We start from the raw sequence: 15,559 nt of genomic DNA on the forward strand, positions 1-15,559 counted from the left end.
GCTGTTTAACAAAAGGATTACCGAAACACATTGTATCACTTTACAAGATTTTTTATGCCAAATTCATGTAACTAGGAACTGTGCTAGGCTCATTGACAGCCAGAAAGAAAAGGACCTCCAATTTCTGACAAGAACTAAGGAAACTGTGTGTTACAAGGAGGGTTCAGATCTAGTAGCCTGTTCACCAGCTGATAAAATGGCATATTCTAATTCGTGTACTAGGCATTATCAAATCTGAGAAAAGCAGAGAATGGGAAGAGATGGGAATTGGAAGGAGACAAAGAGACTGGAAAAGTAGGCAAAGGTGCCTCTGATTGGTGGTGAATGGCCACAACTTCACCAGGAAAGTTCTCTCACCTGGCTACGCCCGTGAGGTCTGATTATCTCAGGGGTCCCTGCGGTAGGTGGGTGTGGCGCTCCACAGCACGGCCCTCCTGCACGGCCTCAGCTCAAGGGCTGATTCATTTGTTCACAGTAAGCACTTGTTCAGCACTAATTACGTGCTGGGCCCTGGGCAGGGTCAGGAGGCACACCCACGCACAAGGAGGGCAGGTCCCTTGGAGCTGGCGTTCTGGTCAGGGGAGATAGTCTGTAACCAATTAGATAAATAATTGTGAGAGTAGCAGATGGCAATTTGTGCCATGAAAAAAATAAAGCAATGTAAGAGGGTTGATTGTGAAGGAGATTCAGGAGAGCTGTCTGTATAGGTGATTGGGGGAGGCCTCTCTGAGGTCGTGCAGGGAAGGAGCCAGGCATGGGAAGCTCCAGGGGGAAAGCATTACAGACAGAGTACGAAGGTCTTGGGGCAGGAATGAGTTTGATGGGTTTGAGGATGTGCCGGAAGGTGCCAGAACAGCATGTAGAAGAGGGGAAAGTAGGAGATGAGGGTGAAGTCAGAGCCTTCCAGGCCAGGGCTGAACTCCTGGATTCACGTCTGAGTGGAATGGGAAGTCACTGGGAGATCTAAAGTAAAGAAGTGATGGGATCACTTTACATTTTTCAATTACTCTGTGGAGATTGCGTTTTAGGAAGAGAGCACGGAGGTGTGTGAAGAGAGTGGCTGGCTAGTCGGCATCCACCTTCTCCCCACGGAGAGGGGCGCAGGGATGGGCCTGCGACCTGCTGGGGGCTGCAGCCCATCCAGGCTGTCTCTGTGGGAGTTAGAAGGGCAGACCCCCTTGTCTTTGGAATTGAGCACCCACCACCGCCACGTAGAGGAGCCAGAGAAGTGATGAGGAGCAGAGAGGGACGGGCAGTGTCGGGCTCACATCTCTAGTCCTTGAGGTCCAGGGACTGCCAGGGCTCCTAAGCTCTCCACTCGATTCTGTAGCTTTTCACAGAAGGAGTTCTAACAAGTGCATGGACATTGGAGATGGAAAGTGGATGGCGAGGGAGGAGGGGATGAAAAATAAAGAGAGGAGGTAGTCTCTGGCCTTGGAGCTGAACATGCGTGGGATCCGGGAGGGAAGCAGAGGTGGTGTGAGGCTTGGCAAAGAGACCTCAAGACCTGCAAGCCTGTGTATTTTCTGTCTAAACATCCAAGTTACTCATTTCCCTGGGTGACCCTGCGGCTGTGGGACCTGTGAACAGTACTGAGTTTAAAAATGTGAGAATGGTATTTAAACAGAGAAAACAAGGATAGTGCCTTGGTGTGTGTAACATAGGCAAAGCAAAATTAATTTATAAGAATTTTCTTTAAAATATAGGGAAAGAAGATCTTGAACATTTTCTACAAACCCTAATGGAAACTAATAAAGATGAACAAAATACCACAAATATTGTCTTTATTCTGTGCGGTGTCATTTTATTGCAGCGATTGAGAAATATTTACAAAGGTCATAGTTTCTCTGCTGCCTCAACCCCCAGCTCTGTTTTCTCCGAAAGGGAGTTTAAGTTCCTCCAGAGCAAACTGTCCGTGTACCCCAGAGGGGGCGGGCTGACCCCACGCAGAAGGTGGAGGTTGTTCAGAAGGCCCAGGAGTCAGGGGGCCTGCCTGGGAGGCGCTCGGAAGGGTGGAACAGTAGGTGAGCTTAGACGGGGGAGGGGAAATGCTTTGTTTTAAAGGAGCAAGGCGCCGGCGTCCCTTCGCTGGGCTGTCTTCACGTCCTCCAGCCGGGCACCACCCGACACGCTGGTCCTGGGGGCCGGGCTCACCGTTGGGTGAAGTGGGGGAAGTGCGCTCCCGACGGCGCCTCTGAGTCCTGCTGCGCCTGTGCGTGCGCGGGCATGTTGGCGGGACAGTGCAGGAGTGAGCACTTGCAGCTTTTCCTTACAGATCCCCGTCCCCTTGGGTGCCGACCTGCGGGTCGGGGCCCGCCTGTCTGTCTCCTCCCTGGAGACGAGCCCTTCCCCGGGCCGGGCACTTCCGTCCCTCAGGTAGGAAGGAGACTTGAGGTGGGTCAACCCCACCCGTTCACGTGGCCGGTGTAGACGCACCTGCCCCACAGGATGCAGCCTCGCGCGCCCTACCTGGACACTCCTCTTCTCCGGGCCGGGACAGGCCTGAGAAACTGCGCTGCAAACTCATCCCCTGGCCCCGCGAATCCCCCTGGTTCTGACGTGCGGGCTGCGGACCACGTGAAAGACCGGATTAGAGGGAAGCGCCGCTGAAGGTCGGGTCGTTGTGAGCTTGGCCGGCGAGGCACCGCCCAGGAAGAGGAGAGGAGGGGAGCGGGTTCCAGAAGGCAGCCGCTTGTCCGGGAGGACAGCCGCTCTCATACGCAGGGGAGGAGCTGGGCCCCCTTTCCTCCCACCCCCTCCAGCTGGCTCTGCTCCCCCGTGGGCAGCTCTCCCCTGGGTACAAGCCAGGGCCACTCCCCGGGAACGCTCAGGTGACAGCTGTGCCCGGCCTCAAACACGGTCTCTCCGTGGCCCCTGCCTGATAAAGTTACCAAATTCGAGTGTGACAGATTCCTGGACGAGGACAGAGGGTGAAAACTATGGCTGATTCCAAAGCGTTGCTTTTTAAGCCCCAAACTCAGTGGGTGGTACCAAGGCACCTGACATTTCCGGAGCCCTCTTTTTCTGTGGGATTTAGGAATGCCTCAGCTCTGCACAGGCCTCATGCACCCTTGGACTTCTTGCTTGCTTTCTTTTTTTTTTATGATGTACACCATGGAGTCTCACATGAAGTATGAAAGTTACTTTTCTTTTTCATCTACTTGTTATTAAGCAGGGGGAACATTAATCTCATTTTATAGACATAGATCATTTCTGGATGGATACAGCTCCCAGTGTTAGAGATTCTGACTTGAAGCCGTTCTTTCCTTACGAAATTGTCCCTTTTGTATTGACCAAGTACGTATCTCTGTGAGTGGTACCTGTGGGCCTGAGGAAACCAACCATTTTTTGGAAAGAACCTCACCCGAGAAAGTCACCTGCTGCTGGCTTTGTGCTCCTTCCCAAACACCTGGTTTAGGGCTCTGCCCAGAATGGCTGCCTGATAAACGCTGCAAATCCTGGCCATGAATCTAGGCTTCACCAAGGGAAGGGATCCTGTGCCTTCAGTCCAAAGACTTCACGGAGATTAGGGAACTCTTCCACAGATGAGGTAGGAAATGGGAGTTTGGGTCAAAGTGATTATCTTAACTCCTTAGAAAAAAAGTATCTGAGGCCAAGTTTGTGTGTTAAGGCTTCCCTGGGAGGTGCAGTATCAAGGCAGCAGGAGTGAGGCGGGGGGAGGAGGGGAGGCAGGGAAGGACGGACAGCAATATCAAGCTGGCCACAACATCCCCCCAAAAATGTAGCCTTTAGTTCGGCTACACAGGAGGTCTTCCCGGTGGGCCTAATGGACCTTCCACACTTCAGAGAGGGAGAGGAAGGAAAAAGAATGTGTCTGCTGGCTTGCCTTCCTCCTGTCTTTTGCTCGATGAAGTTAATTCCTTCTCAGTGCCTAGCTGTGTTGTCAAGTAGTCAGTGGTGAAGCCAGACCTGTGCCCATGTTTCATTTATTCTGACTTGGCTTGGTGTCAGGCAACACAAAGAACATAGAAAAGCCCAGTGTTCACCCAGGGGCACTAGGAGCCTCAGCTGAGGCTGGAGGACAGGTGGGCTGAGCAAACCTGGGAGACATCAACTGAGTTTGGCTCAGAGATAAACAAGGAGTTAGGGTTTTTTTTATTTTTTATGTTGATCTTGGTAGCATTAATATACAATTACATGAGCAACACTGTGGTTACTAGATTCCCCCCATTATCAAGTTCCCACCACATACCCCATTACAGTCACTGTCCATCAGTGTAGTAAGATGCTATAGTCACTATTTGTTTTCTTTGTGCTATACTGCCTTCCCTGTGCCCGCCCTACATTATGTGTGCTAATCATAATGCCCCTTATTCCCCTTATCCCTCCCTTCCCAGCCACCCTCCCCAGTTCCTTTTCCCTTTGGTAACTGTTAGTCCATTCTTGGGTTCTCTGAGTCTGCTGCTGTTTTGTTCCTTCAGTTTTTTCTTTGTTCTTATAACTCCACAGATGAGTGAAATCATTTGGTACTTGTCTTTCTCTGCTTGGCTTAATACCCTCTAGCTCCATCCATGTTGTTGAAAATGGTAGGATTTGTTTTCTTCTTATGGCTGAATAATATTCCATTGTGTATATGTACCACATCTTCTTTATCCATTCATCTACTGATGGACACTTAGGTTGCTTCCATTCTTGGCTATTGTAAATAGTGCTGTGATAAACATAGGGGTGCATATGTCTTTTTCAAACTGGGCTCCTGCATTCTTAGGGTAAATTCCTAAAAGTGGAATTCCTGGGTCAAATGGTATTTCTATTTTGAGTTTTTTGAGGAACCTCCATACTGCTTTCCACAATGGTTGAACTAGTTTACATTCCCACCAGCAGTGTAGGAGGGCTCCCCTTTCTCCACATCCTTGCCAACATTTGCTGTTCCTATTCTTTTCTATATTGGCCATCGGGGTTAGGTATTTTTAAAAATGATGTATTCTTTGACCTTCTCCCTGAAGCTGTAGTCCCACTAGACCTCCTAATGCCATTTACAACTTACTCCTTCCTCTAGACTCTGCCTTACCCAACATGTGGTGGCAAAAAGGAGAGTCCTGGAGACATTGTGGTTAAAACAATACAAATGGCCTCATTTCTGTGCAATGATCTAGTTGCTACTGTGCAACCTTGGAAAACCTATTTAACCTCTCTGAGCCTATATGACAATTTCATAAGGATCAACATAATACGTACAACGTAGTGTCCTTTTGAGAAGTCAGTGAAATAAGAAATGCCTGCACACTTTTGAAACTCTGGTGTGCTCTACAAGGTGAAGGGCTGCCATTATTACTACCCCTTCTACCTGCACCCCACCCACCATCCCTCTTGAGACACTTGTGGCTTCTTTCTGGAACCCTCTTGCACTTGCTCCCAGCTGGGTTTCTAGCAAGTCTCCCTCCAGTTCTGGCCCCCAGCCCCTTTGCGCCTTCAAGCTTGTCTGTCCCTTGAAACAGTGCTGGCGCTCCATTAGGGAAAATTCTAACATTCCTATCAGGGACCTTCCGCTTTCAGCTGTAGTGGTTTGCTAGGGCAATGATTTCACAATTTCACAGTGGAAAGAGCTCTCTTTTGGAACAGTGAGAAGCTCTCCACAAGTACCAGCGTGTCAGGAACCGCAACAGCTTGCTGGGGGAGAGCTGGTCTAACTGTGTCCTGGCGCCTCTGCATTCAGAAACGCAACTCAGAAAACAAACACTGATGGGGCTTGTTCCTTTCATTGCTAAGCCCTTTCTCCCTTAGCACCCTTTCCTACGCATCATCTCATTTTAGCCTCCCAGACCCCTGAAAGGTAGGAAAGGCATCTCCATCTTCTTTACTGTGGAGGAAGTGGTTTCAAAAAGAGTGAAAAATTTGCCCAAACCCGAGAACCGCCAGTCTGAGGCCAGGCAAAATGAGAGATCATGTCTTCTGTTTTCTACTAAATACTACTGCTGTTAGTTTTGGTTTGTCCCTATTCCCTTTATTCTTGAATTTCACAACTTAGATCCCGAGGGAACATGTCCTGGCTTCCACCAGGTGCTTGTGTTCTTAATAACACAATTTCTTTAACTCACCAGGAAAGTCAGTCACAGAACGTCCTCAGGACAACCCAGCCGGCATGGCCAGCCTCCTGCTGGGAGCTCAGTGGAGGCCTCCACCCAGATGGCTTCGCGGGTGGAGAGAGCCTTGTCGCGATGCCATTATCTGCCCCAGAGTTCAGAGCTGAAGACTGGGGATCTCTCCCAACTCAGTCTCATGCTCTGGGGCTCCCCGTGGGGTTGGGGGTATCAGAGCCCCACCCTCCACCTCTATCCCCAGGGGCGCAAGAGCCAGACTGGGTAACTGCAGGTCCTTCATTGGGCTGAGTGTTGTTCTGCTGGTTTCTGTTTTTCTGAGGGGACTCTGCAAAGCAGCAGTGTTTTGAGCAGGGGTCTGGCGGGTGTGAATGGAGTAAGCAGGGGCTGCAGAGTTGGGAGAAGAGCCTGGGAGAGTACTCTGGAGGGGAACCAGAGAGGCTAAAGGTGATGGAATGTGGCTGTGTGACGTGCCTTTACCCTCCTTTGTCTCCCTATGAGCGCCTCAGTCAAATTGCTGTCACCAGTTGGTGCTTTAGGAGTTAATGTGTGTGTTGGAGGGGCCTGGGACAGAGGTAGGGTGGAGCTAGCTGAGCAGGAGGTGAAAATGAGGCAGCTCCAGGACTCCTAGTCACATGCAGGTCCCAATCTAGAGATGTCATTGTGGAAAAGGGGGTCTTGCTGGCCTAAACACTGGGGAATGGGTCTCTAATCTGAAGGTAAAGGTTTATCAAAAAATCCCTCCTTTACGTCTATTCCAAATCATTCCTCATTTAATTCAAATTCAAATCCATTTCTTCTGGTTTGGCTCAAGCTGCATCCTTGCCAGAGTTCCGAACTTTGGCCCAGAAAACCCAGAACTGGAGAAAGAGGAGACCCACCCAGGAAGGATGAGGTATGTGGCCAGTCAATGGGAGGTGTGGACCAAGCGGTTCTGGAAAATGAGTTACACTGTTACAGAGGTTGGGACTGTTGCCAGAGGACAGAGCTATTATTATTCTGCAGAAAAGATAGTGAAGAATTCCCACTTGGTAAAATAAATTTTAAGGAAAGTCAGAAAAACCTGACTCTTCCATGGTATAAATTCTTATGTTGACGGACACCAGCCTGAAGCATCCCACGATTCTGACCGCGATGTGGGGTACTGGCATGCACCCTTCGTTCAGGTGTGTCCAGAAGTGTCAAGCATTATTTAATCTCCTCAGCCCTGTCCTGTCTTACATGCAAATCCCCCCTCTGTCTCCATGTGTGACAGTCAGGCCTAGGCGCACGCCTGCCTTCTCAGCAGTGACGTTTGTCCTTACTTGTTAACACAGTCCCACCTGAAGCTAAGGGTGTTTTGTGCAGAAACACGCCAAATACTTGTCTTAGTTATAACTCATATAATAGCTCAGCTGTAATAACAAAATACAATTGACTAGGTGATAAACAACAGGAATTTATTTCTTACAGTTCTGGGGGCTGGAAGTCTGAGATCAGGGTGCCAGCCTGTTGGGTAGGGGACCCCTTCCAGGTCACAGACTTGTATCCTCACAGGGCAGAAAGGGCTTGGGAGCTCTGTGGGGCCTCTTTTATTCTAGGGGCACTAATCCTCCCTAAGACCCCACCTCCTAATACCATCACATTGGGCACTAGGATTTCACACATGAATCTAGGGAGGGGACACGAAGATTCAGACCAGGGCAGTGCCATGCTTTGCGAACCTAACTAGTGTCTGCCTCCATGCAGGGCCCCACCTTTAAAGGTAGCTAGGTTTTGTGTGTGTGTGTATGTGTTTTAAAATAAAAATGCAAATAGTTATCCATATTCACATATATGTGTATGTCGTACATTTACATATCAAAGTCAGGGAAGGTAATTAGGTCTTAAATGACATTAATATATTTGTTTTTAAGAACAATTGCTTTTTTATCAGCTATGGTTTAGATTTCAGAGCATATTACTTCTCATTTCATTTGACACATGAGAAAATTGTTGCAAACTAGTTGAGCTGTAAGGTGAACTTGTCTGTGATAATGGGACCCAGCTCAGCAAAGAGAGCAAGATCAGCTGATCAGTATTTTGTTCTCCACATGGTATGTCTACGGACCTGGTTCAGGATCACCTCTTTGTTCTCCAAAGGACTATGAGATTAGCCCCAGAGTGGTCCAAGAATGTCATTTTATACAATTAACCAGTGAAGACATCCATAAATTATATAGAGTGAATGAGCCCCAAGAGGCTGATTAATATTTGTAATTAATTCCAGACAGCCAACTTTGCATTGAACTAGCAGCCTAAATTTCCCAGATGGGTCTAAAGATTCTTGGGTGGGTGGAAAAAGTATCTTTCATAGAAAATATCTATTTAAACTTCCAGTCCTGCTATGCCAACTGTATCCATCAGGATAGGTGAGATACTCTATAACACCAACAGCCCCCAGATCTTAAGATGTGTACCACAGAAGTTCACAGCTCACACCATCCTGCTGTAGGTCTGGGCAGGTAGCCAAGGCAACTGTCTTCTCATGTTGACTACTCAGCACCATTCTACCTTACTGTTCCTCCTTATCATTACACACTTTTCTGATCACCACAGCACGTAAAGTGCAAGGCTTCTTGTGCTTAGGGACAGCAGACAGCATGTGGGCACTGCCCTGGGAAACCATTTCAACAGTGAAATCACCAGCAAAGAGCACACAGTGAATAAAAGTCATTAAACAGACTCCGAAAAGGACATGGGTTTATAGTGTCGTTGCTGAGACAAGAAGGCAGGACAAATGCCTTATTTTATCAACTGGGAATGTAAGTGTCAAATAAGTCAAAATTTTCACCATCTGCACATGTCCATGAATGACCATGAAAGCAGTGTGAGTATTGATTGGGGGCTATAAATAAATGTTAGCAAGTAAGCAAATTTGCAAATACAGAACCCACAAATAATGAGGATAGACTGTACATAGAAGAGGGAAACCGGGCTGGTGAATACTGATAATTTCAGTCACACTCCTTCATGGAAAACAGGAAAGAAACATTTATGGAGTCCTTTTTAAAGTGTTCCTGGATTCCGTTTTCTAGTACTTTGAGAATTTTTTCTTTTCTTGTAATGTCTCTGTCTAGTTTTAGTGTCTGAGAACTACTGTCCTCATAGAATGAGTGTCCCCTCCTCCTTTGTTTTTTGAAACAGTTTATGAATTTTGGTAGCATTTACCAGTGAAGCCATCTGGTTCAGGGCTATGCTTTGTGGGAATTTTTTTTATTACTTATTCAATGTCCTGTCATACATCTCATCAGATTTACTATTTCTTCTTGAATCAGTTGGTAGTTTGTGTCTTTCTAGGAATCTGTCCATTTTTTGTAGGTTAATCTCCTAGGATACAGTTGTTCATAGTATTCTCTTATAAGCTTTTTTATTTCTGTGAAGTCATTGTAATCCCTCTGCCATCCTGATTTTGATAATCTGAGCTATTTTTTTTTTTTTTGCCAATGTAGCTAAAGGTTTCAATCTTTTTATCTTTTCCAGGAGCCAGTTTTTTGAAATTATTATTAAAGCATCATTGATATACAATCTTATGATGGTTTCAAATATGTAACGCAGTGCTTCAACATTCATCCATATTATCAGTTCCTCATCCCCTCTATCGTGGTGACTGTCCATCAGTGTAGTAACATGTAATAGAGTCATTAACTGTATTCTCTGTGCTGTACTACCATCCCTGTGACCAGCCTATATTGTGACTGCAAATGATTGTGCCCCTTAATCCTCCTCCCCTTACAGTCTCTTCTCAGTGTCTATAAGTCTATTGCTATTTTGATCCTTCTGTTTTGCTTTGTTTTCATACTCCATAAATGAGTGAAATCATTTGGTATTTGTCTTTCTCCACTCGTCTTACTTCACTGTGCATAATACCCTCTCGATCCATCCATGTTGTTGCAAATGGGAGGATTTCTTTTCTTTTTATGACTGAATAACATTCCACTGTGTACATATGCCACATTTTCTTTATCCACTCATCTACTGATGGACACTTAGGTTGCTTCCATATCTTGGCTATTGTAAATAGTGCTGCAGTAAACATAGGGGTGTACATGTGTCGTTTCAAATCCCCTTTCTCCACATCCTTGCCAGCATTTGCTGTTTCCTGTCTTTTGGATAGTGACCATCCTAACTGGTGAGAGGTGATATCTCATTGTAGTTTTAATTTGTATTTCAAGGAACCAACTTTTAGTTTTGTTGATTATTTTTATTTTTCTCTTCTTTATTTCATTTATTTTCACTCTAATCTGTATTGCTTTCTTCCTTGTGCTTGATTTGGATTTGATTTGTTCTTATTTTCTAATTCCTTAAGGTGGAAGTTGTTTTGAGATCTTTCTTCTTCTTAAATACAGACATTTAGACCTACAAATTTCTTTTTAAGTAGTGCTTTCTCTGAATCCCATAAGATTTGGGAGTTGTGTTTTCATTTTCATTCATATCAAAGTCTTTATTCTAATGGTCCTTGTTATTTCTTTTTTTGATCCATTGCTTATTTAAGAATGTGTTGTGTAATTTCTATATATTTGTTGAACTTCCCAAATTCCCTTCTATTATTGGCCTCTAATTTCATTTCATTGTGGTTGGAGAATGTATTTTGTATGATTTTAATCCTTTTAAAATTATTGGGACTTGTTTTATGGTGAAACATATGGTCTGTTCTGGAGAAAGATCCATGTGACTTTAACAGAACGTATGTTTTGCTGTTGAGTAGAGTATGCTGTAGATATCTGTTATGTCTAGTTGGTTTATAGTGTTGTTCAAGTTACTGGTTTTTTTTGTTGACTTTTTGTCTAGTTATAACCATTGAAAGTCAGGCATTGAAGACTCCAGCTATTATCACCAAATTACCTGTTTCTCTTTTCCATTCTGTCATTTTGCTCTTCCTTTGGGACTTTGTTGATAGGCACTTATGTGCTTGTAATTGTTTTATCTTTTTTGATGGATTGAACCTTTTATCATTATAAAATTTATAATGTCTAGCTATATATAATGTCTTCTTTTTGTCTAGCAACAGTTTGTCATATATTGGTATAATACAGTATAATTAACTTATATAATATTTTGTCTGCTATTAATATAGTTACTCCAGCTCTCTTTTGGTTGTGTGGTATATTATTATTCCATTGTTTTACTTCCAACCTGGATCTGAAGTGTTATAGGCTCTTACAGAAAGCATATAGTTGTATCATGTTGGTTTATTTATTTTTTATTGAAGTATCATTGATACACAACCTTATGTTGGTTTCAAATGTTCAGCACAGTGTTGCAACAGTTACCCATATTATTAAATCCTCACCCTCTCTAGTACTGTTACTATCTATCAACGTAGAAAGATGTTACAGAATCATTCACTATATTCTCCATGCTGTACCACCATCCCCTTTACCTATTTACATTGTGATTGCTAATTATTGTACCCCTTTACCCTTCTCACCCTCTTCCCCCATTTCCAATCCCTCCCCCTTAGTAACCACTAGTCACTTCTCAGTGTCTATGAGTCTGCTGCTGTTTTGTTCCTTCTGTTTTGTTTTGCTTTTATATTCCACAAATAAGTGAAATCATATGGTATTTGTCTTTCTCTATCTGGCTTACTTCACTGAGCATAATACCCTCTAGCTCCATCCATGTTGTTACCAATGACAGAATTTCTTATCTTTTTATGGCTGAATAATATTCCATTGTGTATATGTACCATGTTGGTTTATTTTTATCAATTCTGTCAATATCTGCCTTTTAATTGGAGTATTTAAGTGTTAATCTTACTGCAGATCCTTTGTATATGATGAGTTGCTTCTTTCTCACTAATTTTCAAGATTCTCTCTTTGTCTTTGTCTTTTGACAGTTTGCTTTTGTTGTCTCTGAAAATCATAAATGAAACTTAAGCTGTTCTCAAAATCCACATGGCATAACCACTTTTAACCAATCGCATATCAAGAGGAAAACTCTAGTGCTATAACCAGTCATTGTAAAAAATAAACAGCCTCTGTATTTTCACAATATAAGCTATCCCATAATAATACACCTCTGAGCTGCATCCACTGTTGGTTTGAAAGCTCCAGTTTTTGAACTGCTTTTATGCATACAATAAACTCTTCCTAATTTAACTCTTACTACTTTAATGATTTGGAGATTTTAATTTTGCTATTGCTGGATTTTTGACAGTAACTAATCCATAAATAGACTTATTATGATGATTATACAGGCAAATGTATGTAGATCCCAGTAACAGGGTCTCACTTAATGCTACTGTAATTTTTTTCTTTTTTGGGGAATTTATGTTCAAAGGGTGGTAATACTACTCTGTGTCACATTATCTTTTTCTCTTTTTTTGAAGTATAATTGACATCGGTTTTAGGTATATAACATAATGATTCAATACTTGTATACACTGTGAAATGATCAGCACAGTAAGTCTAGTTAACATCCATCACCATGCATAGTTACAGAATTTTTAAATTTTTTTCTTGTGATGAGAAATTTTGAGATTTACTTTCTTAGCAACTCTCAAATATGCATTACATTATTATTGCCGATAATCACAGTGCTAAACATATACCCTATAACTTGTTTATTTTATAACTGGGAGTCTGTACCTTTTGACCTTCTTCACCTATTTTGCCTGCTCACCCCACCCCCTCACCCTTGGCAGCCATCAGTGGGTGCTCTGTATCTATGAGCATATTTTTTATTTGTTTTGTTTTGTTTTTCAGATTCCACATGTGAGTGAGGTCATATGGTATTTGTCTTTCTCTGTCTGATTTCTTTCACTTCACATAATGCCCTCAAGGTTCATCCACATCATTGCAAATGGCAAGATTTCATTCTTCTTTATGACTAAATAGTACTCCATCGTGTGTGTATACCAACTGTGTCTTATTTATCCATTCATCCATTGATGGACACTTACATTGTTTTCCTATCTTGACCATTATAAAAATGCTGCAATGAACAAGGAGGTGCATGTCTATTTTTGAATTAGTATTTTCATTTTCTTTGGATAATATGCAGAACTGGAGTTGCTGGATCTTATAGTAGTTCTATTTTTAATTTTTTTAGAAATCCCCATACTGGTTTCCATAGTGGCTGCACCAATTTACACTCCCACCAACAGTGCAAAAAGTTTCCCTTTTCTCCACTTCCTGGCCAATACTTGTTAACTTTTCGGCAGTTTGATTTTGATGTGTCCAAGTGTGGATATTTTGAGTCTGTGCTACTTGAAGTTTGTTGAGTTTTTAGGTGTGTAGGTGAATGTTACTAATGAAATTGAGAAAGTTTTCAGGCTTAATTTTTTCAAATATTCTTTTGCCCTTTTTCTTTTTTTTTGGAATCCTAATTTTACATATCTTGGTGTGTACTTCACTATGTCCCACTCAGGTCTTTGAGACTGTTCATTTTTCTTCATTCTTTCTTCTTTCTGTTTCCACAGCTGGGTAATTTCTATTGACCTATCTTCAAGTTCACTAATCTTTCCTTCTGCATGCTCACATCTCCTGTTAAGCCCCCCTACTAAGTTTTTTCATTTCAATGCCAAAATTTCAAATTGCTTCTTTTTAAATAATTTCACTTTATGAATATTCTCTATCTGGTGATGTATAATTGATATATAATTCTTATACTTTCCATTAGTTATTTAGACTTGTTTTCTTTTAGGTCTTTGCATGCATTATATTTTATTATTTATTTATTTATTATTATTATTTAATTAAGGTATCATTGATATACAATCTTATGAAGATTTCACATTAGCAACATTGTGGTTTCAACATTCGCCTTTATTATCAAGTCCACCCCGCCAGCCCATTGCAATCACTGTCCATTAGCATAGTAAGATACTATAGAGTCATTACTTGTCTTCCCCATTTGCATATATTTTAAATAGCTGATTTAACATCTTTGTCTAGTACAATGACTGGGCTTCTTCAGGAACAGTTTCAATTGATTGCTTTCTTCTTTCTCTGTGTATGGGCCACGCTTCCTGTTTATTATTTAAAATGAGCATTTTAAATAATAGAATATGGCAACTCTGGAAATCAGATTTTCTACCCTTCCCAAGTTTATTTTGGTGTTGCAGTTTGTTATTGTTTGTTTATTGAATTACCTGAGCTAAGTGTATTTTATTTGTTATGTGTGGCCACTGAAGTCTCTGATTAGTTAGCTCAGTGATCAGCTAATGATCAGACAGAGATTTCCTTAAATGACCAGAACCAATAAGTCTCTATGCTTGCCAAGGACTCTGTGTGAGTGTTGCAGTATGCCTTCAACACTAAGCCAGACAGTTCACAACCTGCCTTAGCCTTTACATCCTGCTTTTTCCGAGCCTCAGAGTCAGCCAGAGGTGAGAGCTGAGGGCCATCTCAGGTCTTTCTTGAACATGTACACAGCCCTGGGCATGTGCACAGCCCAAAATATATATGTGACCTGTGGAGTCTAAGGAATTCATCAGAGTATCTCAAAGTCCCTATAAACATTTAACTCTATAGCTTTTACTTTTAAACGTTTGCATTATCCTATGTTTACCCCACCTGTTATTTACCACCTTAAGCAGCTATAAGATTAAATAATTGCCTCTGATTGTTGTCAACAAATATACCAGGATAAAAGGCTTTTCAGACTGGGTAAGCTCCAAGGTAGGTCAAATAAAGATAGCCTTGCCAGTGGGATCTTTCAGATAATCTACAGACAGATCAAATGACAGTTTTCTGTCAGAATGAGGTTTGAAGGTGCTCAATCCTGTTTTGCCCCCTCCAGTAGCTGACGGGTTTTTAGTTTCCACCATAACTGGAAGCTGTTGGTTTTTAAGGCTACCACAGAGCTGGGGAAGGGGCATGTTAAAATTTGCTGTTTTTACTGAAATTCAGTGTTTTTTCTTGAATAAATGTCTATGGATTAAATAAATAGGCCAACCAAAAAGCCTTTAGTCAATTTCTAGAGGTTCAAAAAAGGTTTTGACCATTTTTGTAACTTTTCTCATTGCTTTTATAGAGGAAAGGGTTTTTGGAGGTCCTTACTCCACCTTTTTCACTCATATCACTTGGTAGCTATTATAAGCTCTCTGTATTAGTTAGGGTTAGGTTCATTTTCATGTGACAGAAAACCTGAAGTAACAGGGCTTCAAAGCACAAGCTGTGTTCTCTCACATTAAATTTTAAAACTAAGTTCAAACAGTTCAGGGACAGCAGCTTCTTTGAAAGTTCTGCCATCCCTGAGGCATGACCCTCATTTTCATGGGCTAAGGTAGCTGCTTGAGCACCACCTATCACATCCACATTCCAGTAAACAAGATCAGAAAAGGTGAGAACACACACCCTTCCTTTTAGGACACTTACCAGAAATTGCCCATCATACTTCAGAACATAGTCACATAACCACACCTAATTACATAGGAGGTTGAAAAATATGGTCTTTATTTAGGAGGTCAGCTAAAAACTAAGGGTTTATTATTAAGGAAGAAGAGAAACTAGCTGTCTCTTGTACATGCATTTGAC

The 15,559-nt window shown here is 42.7% G+C and overlaps 1 protein-coding gene across 1 annotated transcript in view; it reads left to right on the forward strand.

The window, feature by feature from the left end:
* The first annotated feature begins 2,601 nt into the window (after positions 1–2,601).
* RALGPS2 (Ral GEF with PH domain and SH3 binding motif 2) overlaps positions 2,602–15,559 on the forward strand; it is a 338,606-nt gene continuing 325,648 nt past the window's right edge. Inside the window, exons 1-2 of the mRNA XM_073216813.1 lie at positions 2,602–3,550; positions 6,874–6,954. The gene's annotated coding sequence lies outside the window, so the exon portion shown is untranslated. The remainder of the gene's footprint in view (positions 3,551–6,873; positions 6,955–15,559) is intronic.

Source organism: Manis javanica, chromosome 11 (assembly GCF_040802235.1).
Source record: "Manis javanica isolate MJ-LG chromosome 11, MJ_LKY, whole genome shotgun sequence".
NCBI classification, from domain to species: domain Eukaryota; kingdom Metazoa; phylum Chordata; class Mammalia; order Pholidota; family Manidae; genus Manis; species Manis javanica.